Source organism: Phascolarctos cinereus, unplaced genomic scaffold, assembly GCF_003287225.1.
Source record: "Phascolarctos cinereus isolate Bilbo 61053 unplaced genomic scaffold, phaCin_HiC Scaffold_726;HRSCAF=1367, whole genome shotgun sequence".
Classification (NCBI taxonomy): Eukaryota; Metazoa; Chordata; class Mammalia; order Diprotodontia; family Phascolarctidae; genus Phascolarctos; species Phascolarctos cinereus.
In genome coordinates, this window is record NW_027556098.1 from 315,924,904 (window position 1) to 315,948,587 (window position 23,684).

Genomic DNA, 23,684 nt, shown 5'->3' on the forward strand with positions numbered 1-23,684 from the left:
CCTCATCTAGAATCCTAATTTGTTGTTAAGTAGTTTCAGTCATGTCCAACTCTTCATGACCCCATTTTGGTTTTCTTGGCAAAGATACTGGAGTGGTTTGCCATTTCTCTCTCCAGCTCATTTTACAGATGAGGAAACTGAGACAAACAGGCATAAGTGACTTGCCCAGGGTCACACAGCTAGGAAGTGTCTGAGGCTAGATTTGAACTCAAGAAGAAGAGTCTTCTTGCCTGACACTAGGCAAGGCACTCTATCCATTGTGCCCCCTAACTCCCAGGATCCTAATAGATGACAGATATCTTAAGTCAAAATTCATACCCTTCCTGGTTCAGTTCCCTTCAGTGATTATCCCTTGTGATCCTCTGGAGAATAATTAGCCAAAGTCCTATCTTGCAGTTTTACAATAGGACCTGCAATTTAACAGCAATAACCAGACAATATTGACCTACAATTAGAGGAGACTGATTTTATCATAATCTTGTTACCTAAGAAAAAGAATCACTCACTGTGTTCTGGCTTATCAGTGAAGATAAAGTTTCCAGGCAAGATGTAAAATATGGTGTCCTGGAAGGAGCACCAGATCTGGAGTTAGAAGGTGTAGACTTGGGGCAAGAAGGATGGGATAGTATAAAGAGTGCATCACTGGGGGCAGAAGACTTGGGTTCATATCATGACTCTGCTGTTGTCTACTCTTGTGACCTTGAAGAACTCATTTAACATCTCTGTGCCTCAGTTCCCTCATCTGTAAAACAAGAGGACTAGATAACCTCTAGAGTTCCTTTCAATTCTAAATCTGTGACTGACAAAAAGAGCACCTCACAGTTGCTTTGATTATATAAAAGGAGAATGACCAATGAAAGGCCATCTCTTATGAACATGCACACATGCTTACCTGATGCAATGCTCTGCATGGGCTTTGGAGCATGTGCAGATAATCTGTGACTATTTCTAGCCTGCTTACCCCGTGGGCAGGAAAAGCTTTTTAAAATGGCTTCCAAGCTGGAAATGAACATGCATACAAAAGGACCAAATAATTAGAACTTGTTCTCTTGCCAGAGTGAGGAGGATGAGCTGATGTGAGCTTCCAGGTTGGGGAGGACCCTCCAGCCCTCTGTCACCTGGAGCCAGAATGAAGCTTTGAGTATATTGCCTTTCTTTTTTTTTTTTCCTGAAAGACATAGCATCAGCAGTCTGCTGTCCCTACCAAGGGCTACCTGAAGCCTGCCCTTGTTTTTGTCTCCCTTGTACCCATTATTTGCTGCCTTAGGTAAAGGAGTATTGGAGTTGGAACAGACTGGGCTATGACTTTGAGAACTTAAAACAGTCAGGAAAGCCACCAGAAACTCAATGTGAGAACTTTGGGCAATTGAGCCTGGTCCTCCAGAAAAACCCAGAGGAATGACTGGAATCCAGCCCAGCAATGGGTTGATCCCACAGCCAAGATCCTGGGTCTTCCAAGAAAGGGAGTAACTCTGATTAGTTGTTCTCCATATTTGGAAATGAACTTGGTGGAGGTGAATGCTTTGTAGCAACTATACTAAGTTTGAGCCCACTCTTTCCAGAGACTGAGACAGTATAGGAGAAAATGTGTGCCTAAGTGTTAAATTTTTTTAAAATTGATTTTACTGTTTTTAAAAAAAAATTTAAATATTTTTATTTGAAGGTTTCCGTTCCAAATTCTTTCCTTCCCTCCCTTCCTCCTCTCACCCCTCCTTGAGATAGTAAGAGATCAGATATAGAATATGGAAATGTTATACACAATTGCACATTTCCATATTGGTCATTTTGTACAAGAAGACTCAAATAAAAAAAAGAATGAAAGGGTAGAAAATAGTATGCTTCAGTCTGTATTCAAACAATATCAGTTCTTTCTCTGGAGGTGGATCGTATGCTAGATCATTGCTAAGTCATTCACAGTTGTTCATCAAGCAATATTGCTGTTGCTGTGTACAATGTTCTTCTAGTTCTTTTCACTTTACTATGTGTCTATTCATGCAAGTCTTTCCAGGTTTTCCTGAAATCATCCTGCTTGTCATTTCTTACAACACAATAATGTTCCATTACAATCATATATACCACAACTTGTTTAGCTATTCCTCAATTGATGGGCATCCCTTCAATTTCCAATTCTTAACCACCACAAAAAGAGCTGATATAAATATTTTGTACAAATAGGTGCTTTTCCTTTTTTCTGGATGTTTTTGAGATTTAGACCTAGCAGTGGTATTGCTGGATCAAAGGGTATGCACAGTTTTATAGCCCATTGGGCATAGTTCCAAATTGCTTCCCAGAATGGCTGGATCAGTTTGGAACAATCTCCACAACAGTGCATAGATTTCCCATATCCCCTCCAACATCCAACATTTTCCTTCTTTGTCATATTAGGCAATCTGATAAGTGTGAGGTGGTACCTCAGAATTGTTTTAATTTGCATTTCTCTAATCAATTGTAATTTAGAGCATTTTTTCATATGACTATAGGTAGCTTTGATTTCTTTGTCTGAAAACTGACCATATCCTTTGATCGTTTATCAATTGGGGAATGAGTTGTGTTTTTATATATTTGACTCAGTTCTCTATATATTTGAGAAATGAGGCCTTTATCAGATGCTTGTTACAAAATTTCCCCTAGTTTTCTGCTTTCCTTATAATTTTGGTTGCATTGGTTTTGTTTGTGCAGAAGCTTTTTAATTTTATACAATCAAAATTATCTATTTTACATTTTATAATGCTCTCTATATTTCTTTGGTCCTAAATTTAAGAAATGTTTTCAACTTCTTTCTATATCTTTGCAGTAAAGATCCATTTAAAGCCAATTGATGTTCATTGGCTAAATGATGCTAGGACATTTATCAATGACATGGATAATGTTGTAGAGATATTAACTGGCATTGATTAGAATGTATTGAAGAGATTACTGGCCATTGATATTGGTCAAAATACACTGCAATGGGGGCTTGAACCTATGGCATTGAAGGAAACCCCAACCTCTCTAGTGAACCCTTAGAACAGCGAGGGGGAAATACAGCTAGCCATGATCCCTTTGAGGATCCGACCCATCAGTATGAGTAGGAATTGAGAATTGGGATAGACTCCCAGAATCTAATAAAGGTTAAACATGCACAATATTTACTCGAAGATACAATATTAGAAACTAACATTTCTACAGTGACCATAGCAGTAGTAGCTATTCTAATTGGTCCTACTTGTCCAGGAATATCCCAAATCCCATGAATGCAATGGACAAAGATGGGAATTTGATTTATAGATTCTCTCAGAGTAGAGGAATCCACTGTTTTGCATGGTATATTTAGAGGTATGTGTAGATAATGATAGCTTTCCTAGCCTGCATTTAGCAATTGAGCCTGGAAACATACCTAGTGCTTGAACTCAGAGCAAAGAAATTGTAAGGCAATAAACACTACTTGGAATGGGTTAGGCTTAATCCAAATCCCTTTGCATATGATTCCTATTCTAGAGACTTTCTGTAAATCATAACCCCTTCCTACCACCAACTCAGGCAGTTGGTTCTTCAGTTCTAACATGTGTCTAGCCCTTTGTGGAACAAACTTGTGGCACTGGCTATTGTGTCCCTAGAATTCAAAGTACTTAGGGGCAATAAGGAGCATATGGAGCAGCTGTTAGTACTCGTGACCATTGGGAGGGTGCTAACTCCTATATATGTGTCTCCATAAATAAAGCCTGTAGGGGCAGCTAGGTGGTGCATTGTATAGAGCACCTGCCCTCAAATCAGGAGGACCTGAGTTCAAATCCAGCCTCAAACCAAACACTTGATGCTTACTAGCTGTGTGACCCTAGGCAAGTCACTTAACCCCAATCGCCTAAAATAAATAAAATAAAGCCTATGCAAGAAAGCCAACCACAAATATGCTGCATTTGTCAGACCATGATAATTCTCTGTAGTAGTTCCTATCAAGACAACCACAATGGAAGGCAGTGGCAGAGCTGGATAGGAACTGGGGAGAAGTAAGACTAAGGGCAATGAGGAGAGGGAGAAAATGATTGGTTCAGAAGAAATAATGGGAACCATGGCATAAAGTAACCCTTCAGTCTTGGAGTTCATGTGATGAGGAGAGCAAAGCAGGTTATGGCATGTATCCTAGACTTTAGGAAAAATTAATTTCAAAGAGTTAGCTCAAGGTTGGATAGAATCCCACCACCTTTTATTCTGAAGGGGAAGTTGGCTCAAGAGGGTTGGGGCGCTCTCAAGACCAGAATTCTGACAGCCAAAAGCAGTTCTAATGAGAATGAAACCCTCCATGATCTGACTCCAACCTACCTTTCCAGCTTTATTTCTCATTATTCCCCTTCATGAACTCCAAATCCATATTGGATTGACAACTGCTCATTGTATCTCCCACCTTTGTGCATTTGAACAAGATATTACTCATACCTGGACTGTACTACTTCTAGTCATCACTTCTCTGAATTTTTATATTCCCTAAAGACATCAGGGGCCACCTCCTCCATGAAGCTTTCCCAGATCCTTCCAGTTGCTGGCACTCTCTTCCTTCTCAAAATGTGTATTTATTGTAATATTGTTTTTTTATTGTAATAAGGGTTTGAGAACTGACTAGTATCCTAGAATTTTTAGTTTGGAGGGGCAAACATTTTCCTCTCAACCCTGAGGACCATTTGAAGCTTTAGAGACATAAGATGAAACTGAATCATGCCCTAGAGTTCTTAAAGGAACAAACATAGTCTGCCAGAGACATACTCAGAGGAAGAAGTGAGAGTCTTAAGAGTTCAGCAGCAGCAGTAGGAGTGGGGGATGGTCTCCTCAGCCCTATTCAGGACTTAAGCCAGAAAGAATCAGGAGTAGAGGGACAACAGTGAAAAGGAGAAAGTGAAAGGGAGGCCATAGCCTTTCTCCTATAGCCATCGAAGAGCAGAAGACTTGGTTAGTATGAAGTTTCATGGTAAACTTACTTTTCAAAGATGAAGGACAGTTTTTTTAAGGTTTGTCTTCCTCTGACTCCCTCTCCCTGCCTATCGAGTAAAAGATACTCTAAATTACTCTCTTTGCTTTCTCTACCTAAATATTTCCTGTATCCTGATTTTGCCTCAGACATAAAGTGACCAGAGGTTATCTAGAAATAAATATGAAATTAAATTAAGGAGAAAAACCAAAACTCTGCCTGAATGTTGGAATTTTCCTAGATGGGAGCTGTTGTGATTGTGTTACCAACTTTTCATCTGATATAAACTGTAAATTGGCAGAGGAGGGGACATATGGACCTGAGGGGCCATTATATTGCTCCTAGATTTTAAAAAAGGAGCTAATTGTGGAAACAGAGTGTGATTGATTAAATCTCCAGAGACTAAGGGGGAAAGGACAATGATAAGTGTCAGCTGGCCAATTGTGCCCTCCACAATCCAATCCCCAATTACTAGTACTACATTATACTTATGTGTGTTCAGGTCACACCCTCCTAGTAGAATGTAATAACAGTAAGGCAAACACTAACTCACTGAATGGGTGTTGCCTCAGACAAACTGAGACCTGGGAAAGACTATTGGCTTAAGGTCTCCCACTGTGTCCAGGGTCACTGCCACTCATTCTGATCTATATCTTGCCACTGGACTCCAGATGACTCCAGAGGGGAAATGAGACTGGTGGCTTTTCACAACCCTCCTTTACTGAAATCCAATTCATTTGCATGTCATGGCATCACTTTCCTGACATCACAGTCCCCTTCAAGGATGAAGAACAAACAACAGTATCGATAAGTGTAGTATCACTTCTTTCATCTTTGTCTTTGTATATTTAGTATCTAGCACAATGCCCAGCATCTGGCAGTTACTCAGTAAATCTTTTTGTTAGACTCATTTGTTAGTCCCATTCAGAATTTAAAAGCACATGTACAAAAACTGAAAACAAAAGCAAATGATTTCTTAAAAACAATGCAAGGAAGGGTAAAGTCCAGTATATGCTTAGGCTTGACAAATCCTAGAAAAATCTTGGGTTTGGCATGATCAAAGTTTACTCCTATACCTTAAAAGATGAATGGGATTGCAACAGAGTAAGGCACTCACTCTCTACAACAAAACAGACAGCAGTCTCTCCTTGCCTTAAAACTCATTCCCTTGTGACCAGCCTTCTGGTGAAGAATCAGTCCCTCTGCCCTTAGCTAGGCTGGTCCTGGTCCAAAAGACACATAGCACATTGCTGGATCCATTTCACAGACTTTCAAGACTTAAGAATCCAGGCTCACCTCCATTACATGAAAATAGATCAGAAAAGCACCTGAGGAGAAAATGATTAAGCACACCAAAAAGGTATTCATCTTTTTGGTTTGTTTTTAAAATTTAATCTCAAGTAAATGAAGTGCAATGCATAAAATGTAGCTACACCATTTCTGTAACTCAAGTGCCTTCTTTTATCTTTTTGTTGTCAGGACTTCTGACATTTCTCTTAACATTGGCATCCTTGTATTTGTTCAAGATATCTGCCATTACTTCCGTCTTCTGTACATGCCTTTGAAATATAAGGTGGTCAGTGAGTATCCTGTGCATCCATGTCTCCTTAGATATTTCCTCTTTCACTAGAATAACATTTGTTGTCAAAACTTCATTCTGTAGGTCACTTGGGTTTACTTCCTTTCTGGAATGCTAACCTCCCTATCTCTAAATTATTTGAAACTCAATTTTCTCAAAATCTAGAATGTACTTCTATTCCTGGCTTTTCTCTCTTTACCTATCACAAATTCATAAGATGAAATGGTCATGTTTTCCCAAAGCTCCCATCATTTCTGTTTTACCATTTATTACTCAGAATTAGACCCAAACTATTAGTTCTACCTGTTCTTCTTTTGAAAAGCAAAGTAAAAAAAAAGTTTTCACATGCAACTGGGAAATAAAAAATACAGGAAATGGGGTGCATAAATCTATCCTGCCCTACAAGAAAATAGAAGGGGAAGGGGATAGGAAAGGGGATAGAGAAAGAGAGACAGAAGAGAGGGCAGACTAGGGGAAAGGGTATTCAGAATGCATGCCATCTTGGGGTCGGGGGAGGGGCAAGATGGGATGAAAATTTGAAACTCACAGTCTCTTGGAAGTAAATATTGAAAACTAAAACTAAATAAATTTATATTTTAAAAAAGTTTACATTCAAAGGGCCACACTTGAGAACCTAGAGGGCCACATGTGGCCTTGAGGCCATAGGTTCCACACCACTGGTCTATAGACTTTAGATTAATAACCATTACTCTATGGAAATAATTTTTTTAATAAAAAAAGAAATACAGAAGTAGACACAAATAAAGCAATTTTGTCACTTCCTTTAATATATGCTTTTAAAATACATACCAATTCACAGTTTCTTATATAACCCACTTCTTTATGTAAGAAAATGTTTGAGTTTGCTGATAATTGTTAAATTCATAATTAAAAAATAAAACAAAAAAGGAAGCATGAAAAAAAAGACAAAAGCAAAGTCATCTTAGAAGCTTGTCAATAATTTGTCATCTGCTCTGAGCAGAGGGATAACTCCAGAAATAGTCTTGAATCCCTCTATGATTAACAATATCCTGCTGCCATTACAGGTTTCCTACCTTATCTAGTTCTTCCTCTTGTACAGGTGGTTCATAGTATATTCCTACCTAGCATTACTGCTGTTTTTTGCCAGTGACCCTTATCAAAATGTTTCTCATTAACAGACCTCCAAAGAGAATGTGTTTAATACAGTTGCTGACAAATTGCTCTAGTCTTCCCTACCCTCCTCCCAACCAGATCCAAAGTTTTGCTAATTTAGTTCCTTGACTTGTCTACTTCATTTGACACCATTACATATTCCCTCTTTTAGGAAACAATTAAGATCCACACCATTACTTCCCTGGTTCTCTAATCTCTAATCTTTACAATCAACCATCTAGCAATTATTTAATTATCTCTTTATATCTTCCTCCTGCCCTACTCCTTACAAGCAGGTTTAATCAATTGGTGAACATCTATTTCCGTAAAAGCTGGCTTCAGATTTCAGTTGGCAACCACAACCTTGATTTCTTCCATGGAACGTGGCTCTTCCTCAAAAAGGCATTCTTAAGGTAATTTTTTAGAATAATATTTTATTTTTCCCCCCAATTACATATAAAAACAATTTTAACCTTTTTTTTAAAAAAAAGTTTTGAGTTCCAAATTCTATCTCTCCTTTCCTATCCTCCTCCCTGAAAAGCAATCTGATATAGGCTATACATTTGTAAAACAAAATTTCAGATTAGTCTTTTTGTGCAAGAAGATGAACAAGAAAGAAGGAAAGAAAAAGAAGGAAGGGAGAGAGAGAGAGAGAGAGTATGCTTCAGTCTGTATTTGGACAATGTAAGTTCTTTCTCTGGAGGTGGATAGCATTTTTCATCATAAGTCCTTTGGGATTGTCTTGGATCGTTGTATTGCTGAGAATAGCTAAGTCATTCACAGTTATTCATCCTACAATATTGCTATAACTGTGTGCAATGTTCTCCTGGTTCTGCTCATTTCACTCTGCATCGGTTCATATAAGTTTTTCCAGGTTTTCTGAAATCATCCTGCTTGTCATTTCTTATAGAAAATAATATTCCATTACAGTCATATGCCACAACTTGTTCAGCCATTTCCCAATTGATGGGCATATCTTTGATTTCCAATTCTGAGCCACCACAAAAAAGAGCTGCTATAAACAGGTTGTACAAGTAGGTCCTTTTCCACTTTTTAATTCTTGAGCTTTTTTCAAGGCAATGTTAGGATGACTTTTGCTCAAGATAGATGAACAATAGTAATGAATGAGAGAAGGCAGAACTTTTTACCTATTTAACTTCTGTTTTCTCTGTCATGGAGGATGACTTTCAGACTGGCAAATGTGGTGCAAAATCCCATGATGAGGGGGATGGTAAGAGAGCACCTTGCTATCCTCAGTGAGTTCCAGTCATTAGGATTGAATGAACAATATTCCAGAGTACCAAAATACTTGGTAGATATAATCATTGAAACCTATCTGTGATCTCTGATGAATTATGGAGAATGGAAGAGAAGCTGAAGGACTCTTCAGCAAATTTGGAGATCAACAGATATGCTCATTTTCAGAAACACAGAGAAAGCACATTTAGAAACTATAGGCCAGTGAGCTTGGTGTGGTTCCTGGTAAAATTCTCAAATCATCCGAATCTTTACAATACATATCTTTGTTCTCTCTCTCTCTCTTTTTTTTTTTTGGCTAGACAGTAGGGTTAAGTGACTTGCCCAGGGTCACACAGCTAGTAAGTGTTATATGTCTGAGGCTGGATTTGAACTCAGGTCCTCCTGAATCCAGGGCTGGTGCTCTATCCATTCTGCCACCTAGCTGCCCCAATAACACATATCTTTAATATGGCACCTAGAGTGCTAGACTTGGAATCAGGAAGACCTGAGTTCAAATCCTTTCATAGACATTAGCTGCATGATCTTTGGTCAGCCTCAGTTCCCCTGTCTGTAAAATGCAAATAATAAACACACCTACCTCTCAGGCTTGTTGTGAGAACCAAGGGAGTTAATAGATATGAAGTGCTTTGCAAACCTTAAAACCCAAATAACTGCTAGCTGTTATTATTATTGTCATCATTTAAAAGAATGATTTATGGGCACTTAGAGAAGGAAGTAGTGATCACTAGGAGGAAGCCTGGGTTTAGGTCGTGCTAGACTTGTTCCTTTTTTAATAGGGTAAGTAGGCTAGTAAGTCTGAGGAATACTGTTAACATAGTACACCCTGGTTTCAGTAAGGCATTTGATGAAGTTTCTCACAATATCCTTGTTTACAAAACCAAGAAATGTAGACTGGATGGTAGCAATTAAATGGATACATAGCAGATTGAATAACCAGACTCAGTGGTGATTAATGGACTGATGTTAATCTGGGAAGAAGTCTCTAGGAAAGGGTCCTGAGGCTCTGTCATTAACCCTGTTTTGTTCAACTTTTTTGTCAATGACTTATATAAAGGCTTTGGGTTAGTACTTATCAAACTTGTTGATGACATAAAACTAAATGGGATAACTAACATTATGGGGGCAGAATCAAGTTCCTGAAAGGTCTTGAGAGACTAGAACCAATTGGCCAAGTCTAATGAGATGAAATTAAATAGAGATAAATATAAAGTCTTATATGTGGGTTAAGAAAAAATTACCTGGGAGCAGAGCCAAGATGGTGGAGTAAAAGTAGTGACTTGCTTGAGCTCTCTCCCAATACATATAAAAAATGGCTCTAAACAAATTCTAAAGCAGCGGAACACACAAAAAGACAGAGTGAAACCAATTTACAGCCCAAGAGAGCCTGGATGGTTGGTCCAAAAGGTATATCATGCAAGACAGTGAGAGGACCACAGTTCAGCATGGGCGCTTAGGCAAGGCAGGCCTTAGGGAACCTGGAACAGCCTTCAGAGGACTGAATCACAGGCAGCTGTGGTGATTTCCCATGAATGCCAAAGGCCTTAGAAGGTCAGTAGGAAAAGTCTATGTCTGCAGTGAGAGAGAGAAGCATGGTCCTAGCCCCAGTCCCTGACCTTGGCCCTGGGGTGGCAGCTGCTCCTGGAAGCTCAGGAAGTGGCTAATCAGAGAGGGATTGCAGGGATCTCTCTGCTGGTGCAGGATTCTCTTGCTTTGCCCATGCTTGGATCTGGGTCACAGTTCTGGGTGGCAGTCCTGGGGTAAGGAGAAGTGCTGGCATGGTGGAGCTTGTAGTGGTGGTACAGAGAAAATTCTCCTCACAGTTCCAAGACAGAAAAGAGTACTTGTGGTCACTTACAGTTCAGAGCACAGGCCAGGAAAGGAGTAAACACCTTGCCCTTGATCATACCACCTTGGAAGAACTGAAAATTCACAGGTCCCTAGAGGTATCTCTGAAAACAGCTGCACAAAACCCCCAAAGCTTGGGACAGTACATTCTCCACATTGGAAGCAGACCCCTACCTTAACAAAGAGTTTATAACTCAAGTAATTGGCTGAGATCATGAGCAAGCAGTACAAAAGAGTCAGATCATAGAATCTTACTTTGGTGACAAAGAAGATCAAAACATACAACCAGAAGAAGACAACAAAGTCAAAGCTCCAACATCCAAAGCCTCCAAGAAAAATATGAATTGGTCCCAGGCTATGGAAGAGCTCAAAAAGGATTTCGAGAAGCAAGTAAGAGAAGTAGAGGAAAAACTGAGAGTGATGCAAGAAAATCATAAAAAACAAGTCAACAGCTTGCTAAAGGAGACCCAAAAAAATACTGAAGAAAATAACACCTTAAAAAATAGCCTAACCCAAATGGCAAAAGAGGTCCAAAAAGCCAATGAGGAGAAGAATGCCCTAAAAAGAAAAATTGGCCAAATGGAAAAGGAAGTCCAAAAGCTTACTGAAGAAAATACTGCCTGAAAAATTAGAATAGAGCAATTAGAAGCTAGTGACTTTATGAGAAATCAAGACACTGTAAAACAAATCCAAAAGAATTAAAAAATAGAAAACAATGTGAAATATCTCATTGGAAAAACAACTGACCTGGAAAATAGATCCAGGAGAGAGAATTTAAAAATTATTGGACTATCTGAAAGCCATGATCAAAAAAAGAGCCTAGACATCATCTTTCAAGAAATTATCAAGGAAAACTGCCCTGATATTTTAGAACCAGAGGGCAAAATAGAAATTGAAAGAATCCACAGATCACCTCCTGAAAGAGATCCCAAAGGAAAACTCCTAGGAATATTGTAGCCAAATTCCAGAGTTCCCAGGTCAAGGAGAAAATATTGCAAGCCAGAAAGAAACAATTCAAGTATTGTGGAAACACAATCAGGATAACACAAGATTTAGCAGCTTCTACATTAAGGACCAGAGGGCTGGAATATAATATTCCAGGGCAAAGGAGATAGGATTAACCAAGAATCACCTACCCAGCAAAACTGAGTGTAACCCTTCAGGGGAAAAAATGGTCATTCAGTGAAATAGGGGGACTTTCAAGCATTCTTGATGAAAAGACCAGAGCTGAATAGAAAATTTGACTTTCAAATACAAGACTCAAGTGAAACATGAAGAGGTAAACAGGAAAGAGAAATCATAAGAGACTTATTAAGGTTGAACTGTTTACATTCCTGCCTGGAGAGATATTTGTAACTCATGAAACCTTTGTCAGTATTAGGGTTAATTGGAGGGTAAAAATTATATGTATGTATGTATAGATAGATAGATAGATAGACAGAGGGCACAGGGTGAGTTGAAGATGAAGAGGTGATATCTGGAGAATAAAATTAAGGGGTGAGAGAGGATTAAACTGGGAGGAGAAAGGAAGAGGTAGAATGGGGTAAATTATCTCATAAAACAGACAAGAAAAGGCTTTTACAGTGGAGGGGAAATGGGGGAAGGTGAGAGGGAATGAATGAATCTCATTCTTATTGGATTTGGCTCAAGGAGGAAATAACATACACACTCAGCTGGGAAATCTATCTTACCCTACAGGAACATAGGTGGGGAAGGGGACAAGAGAGCAGGGAGATGATAGAGGGGAGGGCAGATTGCAGGAGGGGTTAATCAGAAGCAAACACTTCTGAGGAGGGACAGGGTCAAAAGACAGAATAGAATAAATGGGAGGGGGGGGATAGGATGAAGGGAAATATGCTTAGTTTTTTACAACATGAGAAAAAAAGAAAAAAATTACTTGTACCAATGCAAGATTGGGGAAATGTGGCCAGACAAATGTTCACATAAAAACGAGCTGGTCAGGGAGGGGGTGACTAGCCAACCTACTGCTGAGTCTCAGTTGCTTCTTAGAGAACAGATGCTCAATCCAGTCCTCTCAGGCCCTTTTCTCTTGGGCAGGACTTCCATCTTATGATGCCATACACTGCCCTGTAGAAGAGCTGACCTTGGATTCTCAAAGGCTTTTTCAGAAGAACCCAAGCTCTGGCAGGTTCCATTTAAATGCAAATATATTACAGTCTACCCTGGGGGAAAGATATTATAACTATTATTATTACAAATGAGGAAACAGTTTGAGAGAGGTTAGATGACTTGCCAACGTTCTCACAGTAAGTGTCTAAGGCAAAAGCCAAACCTACGTATGCCTGACTCTGGGTTCCACAGACCTATGGTGGTAATGTAAGGGTGAAATCTCTTTTTTGTTATACTGGAAGAGTAGGCCTGGCACTATGGTGGGGCGGTATTCAATTAAGTACTCAATCAATCAATAAGCATTTATTAAGCACCTGTTATGTGAGAAGGTACAAAGAGAAAAATGAAACCGTCTTTATTTTCAAGGAACTTACATTCTATCGGGAGAAACAACACATCTATACAAAATACATACAAGGTCACTGCGAGCGAGGGAAGGAAATAACAGCTGGGGGATTAGGAAAGGTCTCACTTAGGAAATGGCATTTGAGCCATAATCTTTAAAGGAAGCTAGGGACTCTAAAAGGCAGAGGTGAGGAAAGAGTGCATTCCAGGCAAGGGGACAATTTATGAAAAGGCATAAATTAGATCACCTTTGGATGAGGTCACTTGGCCTCTAGATTCAACATATTTAAAATATCCACCAAAAACCTGATGAATTCTCCTTGTATCCTATAGGAAAAGAATCTGCCTAAACTGGAGGGAGTATTAAAGTGATAGAGAATGTTAGAGGTAGAAGGGAGCTGAGACCATGGAATGTCAGAGCCTGGAGGAAGCTTAGAACAGAGAATGCCAGGACTGGGAGGGAACTTAGAACAGAGAGTGTTAGATCTGGAAGGGACCTTAGAACAGTGAATTTTTGAGCTGGGAGGAAACACAGAATGTCATGAGTGAAAGGGTCCTTAGAATGTAGAGTATGGAGTGGGGAAAGACCTGAGAATACCTGACCATAAAACATAGAATACAGAATTTCAAAGATGGAAGGGACCTTAGAAATCATCTATATCCAAATCCCTCCTTTCATAGAGGAGGAAAAGGAAGCCCAGAGAAGGAAGTGGTTTAGACACTGTCAGTGGTAAATAGCAGAACTGGAATTTGAATCTATATCAATTTACAGCTGTGAAGGATCATTTAGCCATTTCTTGCCTTTTTTCCTCTTTTAGAGAAATCTGACCAGTTTTCAGCTAATGTGAAAAGCAGCAACAACTGTAACAATGACTGTAGCAGTTTTGAGGAGTACTTGAAACACTTTTCAAATTCATTTTCACATTCAGACCTCCCAGCAGCACTGAGAGGGAGACAGGAAAGAAAGGGTCATTAACCCCATTTCACAGATGAGGAGGTTGAGGCCCCTAGAGATTCAGTAGCTTGACCAAGGTCACACAGTGGTAGAGCAAGCTTGGATGGATATGCAGGGTCCTCTCTGGAGACTTCCTCAAGGATAGGCAGACTTCCAGCCCCTGGCTCTGTGGATCTCCCTAAGGACAATTTGCACAGTCCTTGACAATTTCACTCTAGAGTTCCTTCAAAACTCTCAAATTGAAATCTTGGCAATTTATGCCTATTCAGTATTTCTAGAACAGCCTGTACATTTGTTCTGACTTCTCTGAGCTCCGTGTTTCAAAAGACAGGGGAGGAGTACAGATATTTGAGATGTCTTTTCTAGGAAAGACAGTGTTGGACCTGGAGTCAAGAAGATCTGGGTTCAAGCCTCTGACATATACTAACTGTGGGACCATGAGCAAGTCACCCTTTGTGTCTGAGTCTACTCTCTAAAACCATAGGTTAGGATGAGGTGCTTACCTGCATTGATAGAGGGACTTTCCACACTAGGAGTTCCACACAGTGAAGAAATCAAACTTAAGACCCATACCATCCCTTTGCCAACAGCCCAATTAAGTCATAAAATCATGAAATATTAGAACTTCAAGCAGAGAATGTTCGTGCTTGAGCTTAAAACATAGAAAACAGAATGCTAGAATTAGAAGGTATCTTAAAATAGAGAAAAGAGTGTCTCAGACCTAGAAGGGGCCTTTAGCCCCACTTCTTCCTTTCATGGAGGAAAATAACTGATACTTCAAAGGGGGAAGAACCAATTTGTCCTTGGTTTCAGTAGTATCATTGTCTTCTGATTCCAAATCTTTCCCTTGTATCACACTTTTGCCTTTTTGTATCTACTTTCTGATATTTAAATATTTTCCTATTTAATTCAATAGACACTTATCAAGGACTTACCTTGGACAGAGCCTGTGATTGGGAGATGTGGGAGAGACAGAGACGAACAAGATGAGAGCCTTGAAGAATTCCCAGTTTGTTGGGGAATGGGATAGAGGTGGTCCCTGATAAGACACAGACACAGGTAATCCTGATACGGTTAATAAATGTGACTGGGGTCATAAAAAGAAAAGTTAGACAGAGGGCTGTGGGATTTCAAAGAAGAGAGAGGTGACTTTGGTGGAGAGGGTATTAAAGAAGAAGGGAGGAGAAGGTGTTTGGGCCCCATCTTTTATCTTATGTTTTATAGGAATGAAAACCTTGTCCAGTGTTCCTTCTCTCCCAAATTATCATGATTTGTGTTGGAACATGCAGTACAGTGTAAAAAAGAGTCCTTAGCTGAGAGTGAGGAGACCTTGATTCTAGTTCTTTCCCTGCCCTTGACTCACTTAATCAACAAGTATTTGTTCCCTCTACGACCCTGAGCAAATCACATCACCCCCTCTAAAATAAAGGAATTGGACTATGATGTCTAAGAATTTTTCCTGGTCTCTAAGCTTCTTTCCATATTCTTAATTTAAAGGTCTCTTTCATCTCTGACATTCTGTATTTTAAGGTCTTTCCCATTCTTGACATTTTCTTAACTAGGTTCCCTTCCAGCTCCGACATTCTCTGTTCTAAGCTTCCTTCCAGTCCTGATGTTCTCTCCCACCTCTAAATTTCCATAAAGATTTATTAACTACCTACTAGGTGCTGAGGAATATACCAACACAATAAGAAATTATCCCTGCTTAACAATTCTCTTTTTCTATAGGTGGCAACATTACAAAGAGGCAAATTTAAGCAGGAAGTCATGAAAAACATTATAATTAGGCACATCCTAAAGTGGAGCAGGCTGCCTCCCGAAATGGTGGTTTCCTCTTCTTCTTGGTTGGCTTCAAGCAAAGCCTGGATGACCACATGGCAGATATATAGTGGGTTTGAGCTGGACCAGGTGGACATTGAGATCCCTTTGTGGTTCTGTGTAATGGGAGTTGGGTGGTAGAAGGCAGAGACACTAATGAAGCTAGGATCTATCTGTCTGTCTTACACATACATGTGTGTTTATGTATATATCTGTGCATATATGTGTATACATGCATGCACATATAAGAGGTTAGAGTCAGTCTTATTGAGGGGTGACCAGAGCTAGGGGTCAGGGGAGGAAGAGGGAGAAGGAAACCTTTTTAAAGAATTAGGGATTGGATAAAAAGGCCAGGAATTGATTGGAGGGATGTGAGGAGAGGTCATCGTGAAAAGGCTTGATTAGAGAGAGACTAAACAGATTCCAGGAGAAGAATGGATGCGCCATTGACCCAAGGTCTGGTGGCTAGAGAGAGAAAAATTTTAAACCAACAACTGAAACATCCCCACTTGAATACCCACTGGGAGCACGTCATGGTCAGCATGTCTGAAAGGAAACTCAGCCTCTTGTCTTTAAAACTTACCCTTCCTACAAACTTCCTGATTTCTTTTTCTGGCACTACCACCCTCCTAGTCATCCAGGTTTGAAGCTTAGAGTCATCTTGGATAGTTCCCTCTCTCCCACATCCCAATTAATTCCTGTCAATTCTTCCTCCCCAATCTCTCTTGTAGCTGTCCCTCCCCTCCCCTAGTATTACCACCTACTTAGTTCGGGCCCTCATTGCTTCTTGTCAGAATTATTTTAAGTAGCTGCAAGAACTAGTCTTTCTGCCTTCTTTCTTTTTTTTTTTTAAGCTGGGAGGATGTTCCGTGGAGTTGTGAAGCACTAGATTCTTATAGCTCAGTTCTAACCCTGTCACTCTCTTATTTTATCCTCCCCTTACATGTAAAAACAATTTTTAACATTTGGATTTTTTTTAAGTTTTGAGTTGCAAATTCTAACCCTCTCTTCCTCCCCTCCTCCCTCCCTGAGATGGTAGGCAATCATGTAAAACATATTCCCATATTAGTCATTTTGTGGAAGAAAAAAAGAGAGGAAGGAAGAAGGAAGGAAGGAAGGAAGGAAGGAAGGAAGGAAGGAAGGAAGGAAGGAAAAGAAAGAAAGAAAGAAAGAAAGAAAAGAAGGAAGGAGAGAAGAAAGAAGGAGAAAAAATAGTATGCTTTGGTTTGTATTCAGGTGCCATCAGTTCTTTATCTGGAGGTGGATAGCATTTTTCATCATAAATCTTTTGAAATTGTATTGGATAATTGTATTGCTGAGAATAGCTGTCATTCACAGTTATTCAGCACGCAATATTGTTGTTACTATGTACAATGTTTTCCTGGTTCTGCTTACTTCACTCTGAATCAGTTCATATAAGTCTTTCTAGGTTTTTCAGACATCATCCTTCTTGTCATTTCTTTTAGCACAATAACATTACATCATAATAACATACCACAGCTTGTTTACCCATTCACCGATTGATGGACATCCCTTCAATTTCCAGTTCTTAGCCACCACAAAAAGAGCTGCTATAAATATTTTTTGTACAAATAGGTCCTTTTCCCTTAAAAAAATCTGTTTGGGATACAGACCTATTAGTGGTATTGCTGGATCAAAGGGTAGGCACAGTTTTCTAGCCCTTTGGGCATAATTCCAAATTGTTCTTCAGAATGGTTGGATCAATTCACAACTCCACCAACAATGCATTAGTGTCCTATTTCTCCCAACATTTCTCCAACATTTATCACTTTCTTTTTCTGTCATATTTGTCAATCTGATGGGTATGAGATGGTACCTCAGAGTTGTTTTAATTTGCATTTCTCTAATCAATAATGATTTAGAGCATTTTTTCATATGACTACAGATAACTTTGATGTCTTTGTCTGAAAACTGACTGTGCATATCTTTTGACCATTTGTCAATTGGAGAATGATTTGTATTCTTATAACATATTGTTATATTATATTGTCTTATGTTATGTTATATTATATCATATTATATTATGACTTATAACTTAACTCAATAGTGTCACTCTCTTGATAAAAATAAATTTCAGTGATTCCTATCATCTTTGGGATAAAAACCTTAGCCTTCAATTCAAAGTGATGTATAATATGACCCTCAGCTACCTTTCTGATTTTATTTCATATTACACTCCTCCAACCTAAACCCTGTGATTTTGTCAAATTGGATTCATTTCTAAACTCATTCTGCTCTTTTCTGCCTCTCCTTAGCTCTGTCCACAATCCCTCTCCTTCTCTTGAAGTCCCACCCACTCCTCAAGATTACTAGGTGGTATAGAGGACAGAGGGCTGGGCCTGAAGTCAGAAAGAGCTAGGCATTGCTATGGGTAGGGACCTGCTCCTTAAGTCAGGAAGATCTGAGTTCAAATCTAGCATGAGGCATTTATTACCCCTGTGGCTCTGAACAAACCAATTCATCTCTGTTTACCTCAGTTCTTTTATCTATAAAATAGGAATAATAGCACCTGCCTCTCAGGGTTGTTGTAAGGACAAAATGAGATGATATTAAATCCAGCCTTAGGCACTTTGTAGCTGTGTGACTGGGGGAAGTCGTTTAACCTCTGTCTGCCTCAATTTTCTTGACTGTAAAATGGGGATTATAATAGCACCTATCTCTCAGGATTGTTGTAAGGATCAAATAAGATAATATTTATAAATTCAATTCAATTCAATAAACATTTATTAAGTGCCTATAAGTATAAATGCCAATGGGCTTTGAGATATAGATTACACTAGAAAGAGTACAGGACCTGAAGATGGAAGAGATGGGTTCAAGTTGCAGCTTTGAACCTTCCTAGCTTTGTGATGGTGGGCAAGTCACTTAACCCCTAAGATCCTTTGTTTAATCATCTGTAAAATGAGCTAGGCAATGCAGTGCGTAGCATACTAGGAAGACCTGAGTTCAAATCCAGCCTCAGACACTTAACCAGCTATGTGACCCTGGGCAAGTCATTTAACCCTGTTTGCTTCAGTTTCCTCACCTGTAAAATGAGCTAAAGAAGGAAACAGCAAACCACTCCAGTATCTTCACCAAGAAAACCCCCAAAAAGGGTCACAAAGAATCAGACATGAATGAAACAATCAAATAACAACAAAAATGAAAATAAATAACACCTATGCTCCCTGTATGAGTTTAACCAATTTTATGCTATATTAATTTTATAATTGAGTCAGCTTTTCTTCTGAGTTAATTTAAAGTTATGTTAACTTGCTATCATCCCCAAAAGATATATTATCCATCCTTGCCTGTCCTTGAGGGTCTTATCTCTCTAACAGACCCTCCCAGGCTCTAGGGAGTCTGCTAACTCAGGTCTACAAGCAAGGTCTGCAAGATGCTGATGGGTCTCATGAAATAATTAACATTCCTTAATTGTCAGAAGGAGGTGGTTACTAGCCCCACATCGTGCACTAGCCTGCTTTCTTTAAAATAACCAATCATGTTATTCACACCCCCATGATGTTGTTTAACCTAAAGCCACTTGTATTGTCTTCCCCACCATGCCAACTCTGTACTCCCCAAAACTATATTAAGGCTACCTCAGGAACTTTGGTCATTGAGAGAGGCCATTGACCCAATTTATTGGTTACTGCTAGTCTAACTGCTAGTCTAAATTGATTGTCTCTCAGTTTTTCTTAATTTTCAAATGTGACAGGATCAATCTCAAGTTCTAGTGTTGAGATTAAAAAATCAGCTTCTCAAGCACAGAACACGGGAGGTGTGCTTGGACACAGTTTTCATGCATAAAGGTCTGGTGATCTTAGTGGACTACAAGCTTAATATGCACCAACAATGTGATGTAATAGTCCCAAAATATTAGGTTACCTTAGGTTGTATTGAGAAGTATAATGTCCAGGACTAGGAAGGTAATAGTAATTCTGTATTCTCTCTTCTGCTATGACTATATCTGGAATTTTGAGTTATGTTCTGGGCACCAAATCTTACAGAAACCTGTTAGTTAGTGGTCCCCCTGATTCAGTCATTCTCAAAATGTGGTCCAGGAAACTTTGGGTCAGGGAGTCTTCAAGATCAAAACTATTTTTCATAATAATACTAAGATGTTTTAATTTCAAATATGGCTAATATCAAGAGATATAACATATGAAAACCTTTAGAGGTCCTCAATAACTTTAAGAGTATAAAGGGATTCTGAGACCAAAAAGTTTGAGAACCACTGCCCTGTTGTTTTCTTTTTCCTAAAATTAGTTTGTATTCACTTATCTGACTCTATTCTACATTCTCTCCCCACCAGAATGTCAGTTCCTTGAAAGGAGCTATTTCTTTTTGTTTCTGTCACCTTGCATACTGCCTTTCACATAGTAGGTGCTTAATAAATGCTTGTTGAATGGAAAAATCCAGGCCTAGAGACTTAAAAATTACTGAGAACAATTAGCTGCTTGCTCTTGATTTGCTCATTTATCTTACAAGTCAACTCTCTCGAATATTTTAGTCTGTTTTTCCTGGTCTGAAAATTATTCTCCTTGAAAGATAAAATAGTGGCCAAAAAAAAAGTTTTGGATAATTTGAAACTCAAATTTTTTTTAAATGAATGTTAAAAATGTTTAAGGTAATTGGAAAATATTTAATGAAATAAAAACAATTGAATAATTGAATAATAAAATAATTTAATGAAATAAATAAAAAGAATTGGATAGTTCACCTTATCTTCATTATCTGGCATCATCATCCTATCTACCCCAAGCAAGAATCTTATCCCTTCTTTCATTTTCCTCTTTCCATCAACATAACTAACAAAGTTCTTTGCATTGACCTTAGCACACCATTTACCAAAATTAGTTCTCTCTGTACATTCTGTAACCCTGGACTTTTAAAGGAAAAGAGCAAAATCCATATCAATCTATAAGAAAAAATAAAAATTAGAAGCAAATATGGAAGACAATTGAGGCAATTACAATCTGACGTCTTTAAATATGTTGTTGATGATGAAAAATGAGAAATCAATTCATCAGATATCTACTTTGTGCCAAGAACTGTGCTAAACCCTTAGGATACAAAGACCCAAGTGAAACAGTCCGTGACCTCAAGGAATTTACATTTTTATAGGAGAGATAAGAAGAACTTGAGCAAATATATGAAGAATGTGTGCAAACTGAATATGAGATAATTTGGGAGAGGGCAGGCATAAGAGGAATCATTGCCAAGACAATGTGGATGGTGACACTTTAGCTGATCCTTGAAGGAATGATTATGAGAGGTGGAGGTGAGGAGGGAGGGCATTCTAAGCAGGGGGGTCAGCTAATGCAAAGGAATTATGATGGGAAGGTCATGTAACTAACACCATACAAGCCAGTTTAGTTATACTGGGGAGCATGTAGAAAGGAGTCATGTGTAAGAATTAGGGAAAAGTAAGAAGAGGTTAGTCCATGAAAAACTGTAAATGTCCAACACTGGCATTTATGTTTGAACCTAGAATTAATAGGGAATAATTTTGATTTATTGAGTCAAGATGGGATAAGAAATGTGAAATGGCTAACTTGCACTTTAGGAAAATCACTTTGGTGGCTGTAGGGAGGATGGATTGGAATGGGAAAAAACTTGCAACAAGGAGACTAAAGGAAGTCTATTGCAATGGTCTAGGTGAGAAAGGATGGGGGCCTGAACTAAGGAGTGGTGGTGACGAGAAAAGAGAGAAGGGGACATATGTGAGAGATGTCATGGAGCTATAAATAATCAGATTTGGTAATGAGTTGGATATGTAGGGTGGGTGAAAGAGAGTGAGTTGTTCAAGATAACAATGAGGTTGTGAAACTGGGAAGCTAAAAGGATGATGGTACCTTTGACAATAATAGAGAAGTTCTGAAGAAGGATGCGTTTAAGATGCCTATAAGGCATCTAGTATGAAATGTCAAATAAGCAGTTAATAATGTGGGCATAGAGCTTAGGAGAGAGACTGAGGTGAGATAGATAGATGTAGATATGCATATATCTGTATCGATATATCCCTGGGTGTCATTTGCATAGAGATGACATTTAAACCTGAGTACTGATGACATCATAAAATGAAAATATAGGGAGAAAAGAGCCTAGAAGTCTAGGGAATGGTGAGCCAGATAGGAGAAGCAGGAGAGAAAGCAATGCCATGAATACTCAGAAAGGAGGAAGTAGCCAGGAGGAAAAGAGGATCATCTATGTCAAATATTACAGAGAGGTCAAGAAGAATGAAGTCTGAAAAGAGCCCATTAGATCTGGCAACTTAGATCATTGTGAACTTTGGAGAGAGCAGCTGCAACTGGGTGATAAGGACTGAAACCAGATTGCAGAGGGTCTACAAGTGAATGAGAGGAGAGGAAATGGAATTTGGAATAGAGACAGAATTTTCAAGGAGCTTGGCTGGGAAGGGGAGGCTATATATAGAACAATGATGGTTGTATATAGTGAGGGCTTTTTAAGGATAGGGACACTTATATCACCAACAAAGTCTAGCAGTAAGAAATAGAAAGAGAAATTCCATTTAAAATAACTGTAGACAATATAAAATACTTGGGAATCTACCTTCCAAGACACACGCAGGAGCTACATGAACACGATCACAAAATATTTTTCACACAAAGTCAGATCTAAAAAATTGGAAAAATATTAATTTCTCATGAGTAGGACAAGCCAATATAATAAAAATGGCAATTCTACCTAAATTAATCTGTCTGTTCAGTGTCATGCCAGTCAAACTACCAAAAACTTATGTTGTAGAGCTAGAAAAAATAATAACAAAATTCTTCTGGAAAAACAAAAGGTCAAGAACATCAAGGGAATTAATGGAAAAAAAATGTGAAGAAACATGGTCTAGCAATACCTGATCTCAAACTATATTATTATGTGGTAATTATCTGCAATGCCATTGGTCCTCTTTGAAATGAAGGACAAACAACAAGGCAGTAAAGAAGGAACCAATTGATAGGAAGAGGAGAGAGAGAGAGAGAGAGAGAGAGAGAGAGAGAGAGAGAGAGAGAGAGAGAGAGAGAGAGAGAGAGAGAGAGAGAGAGAATGTGCTGGAGAAGGCAGAAGGGATGTTTCAAGGATACAAATATAGGAAATGTACTGGGTGAGGAGAAGGGTTACCTTTTCATCAGACTGTGATAAAGGAGGAAATAGAGATTTTTATCAAGGAGTTGTGGGATGAGGAAGAGAGGAGAAAAGAGGTCGCTTTTGGTAAATTACCTAGATTTTCTCCATAAAATGAGAACCAGGAACCTTAGTTGAAAGGATGTAGGGAGGGGGATGCTATGGGAGACTTGAAAGAGAGTTTTATGATAGCTATTGTAGAGAGTGAAATAGAAAATTAATTATGGAGGAGTGAAAAGATTGCTTTAGCCACACATGGTGATATGTATCTATAGTCCCTGCTACTAGGGAATAAGATCTACTGAACTTGAGGTTGATTGGCTCTCAGAATGTGAAATAGAAGAGAATACCAAATGCTTGGGCAGGGGGAGGAGGAACTCAGTCTTTATTGTTACCAAAAACCAAAAAGGTGACCCAGAGCTAAGCCATATTTAACTGTCTCTACGTAATTTTTATGAGTACTCTATAAGTGCATTGAATACATTCTTGATGAAGACGTGAGAAGGGAACAGTAGACTTGTACAAAGGACATTCTA

At 38.9% G+C, this 23,684-nt stretch overlaps 1 long non-coding RNA gene across 1 annotated transcript in view; it reads left to right on the forward strand.

Moving 5' to 3' along the window:
• The window catches only part of LOC144454465 (uncharacterized), a 76,301-nt gene extending 61,060 nt beyond the window's left edge, over positions 1-15,241 (forward strand). Inside the window, exons 2-3 of the long non-coding RNA XR_013482869.1 lie at positions 7,949-8,065; positions 15,104-15,241. This is a non-coding gene — a long non-coding RNA (uncharacterized LOC144454465). The remainder of the gene's footprint in view (positions 1-7,948; positions 8,066-15,103) is intronic.
• Positions 15,242-23,684: the final 8,443 nt, after the last annotated feature.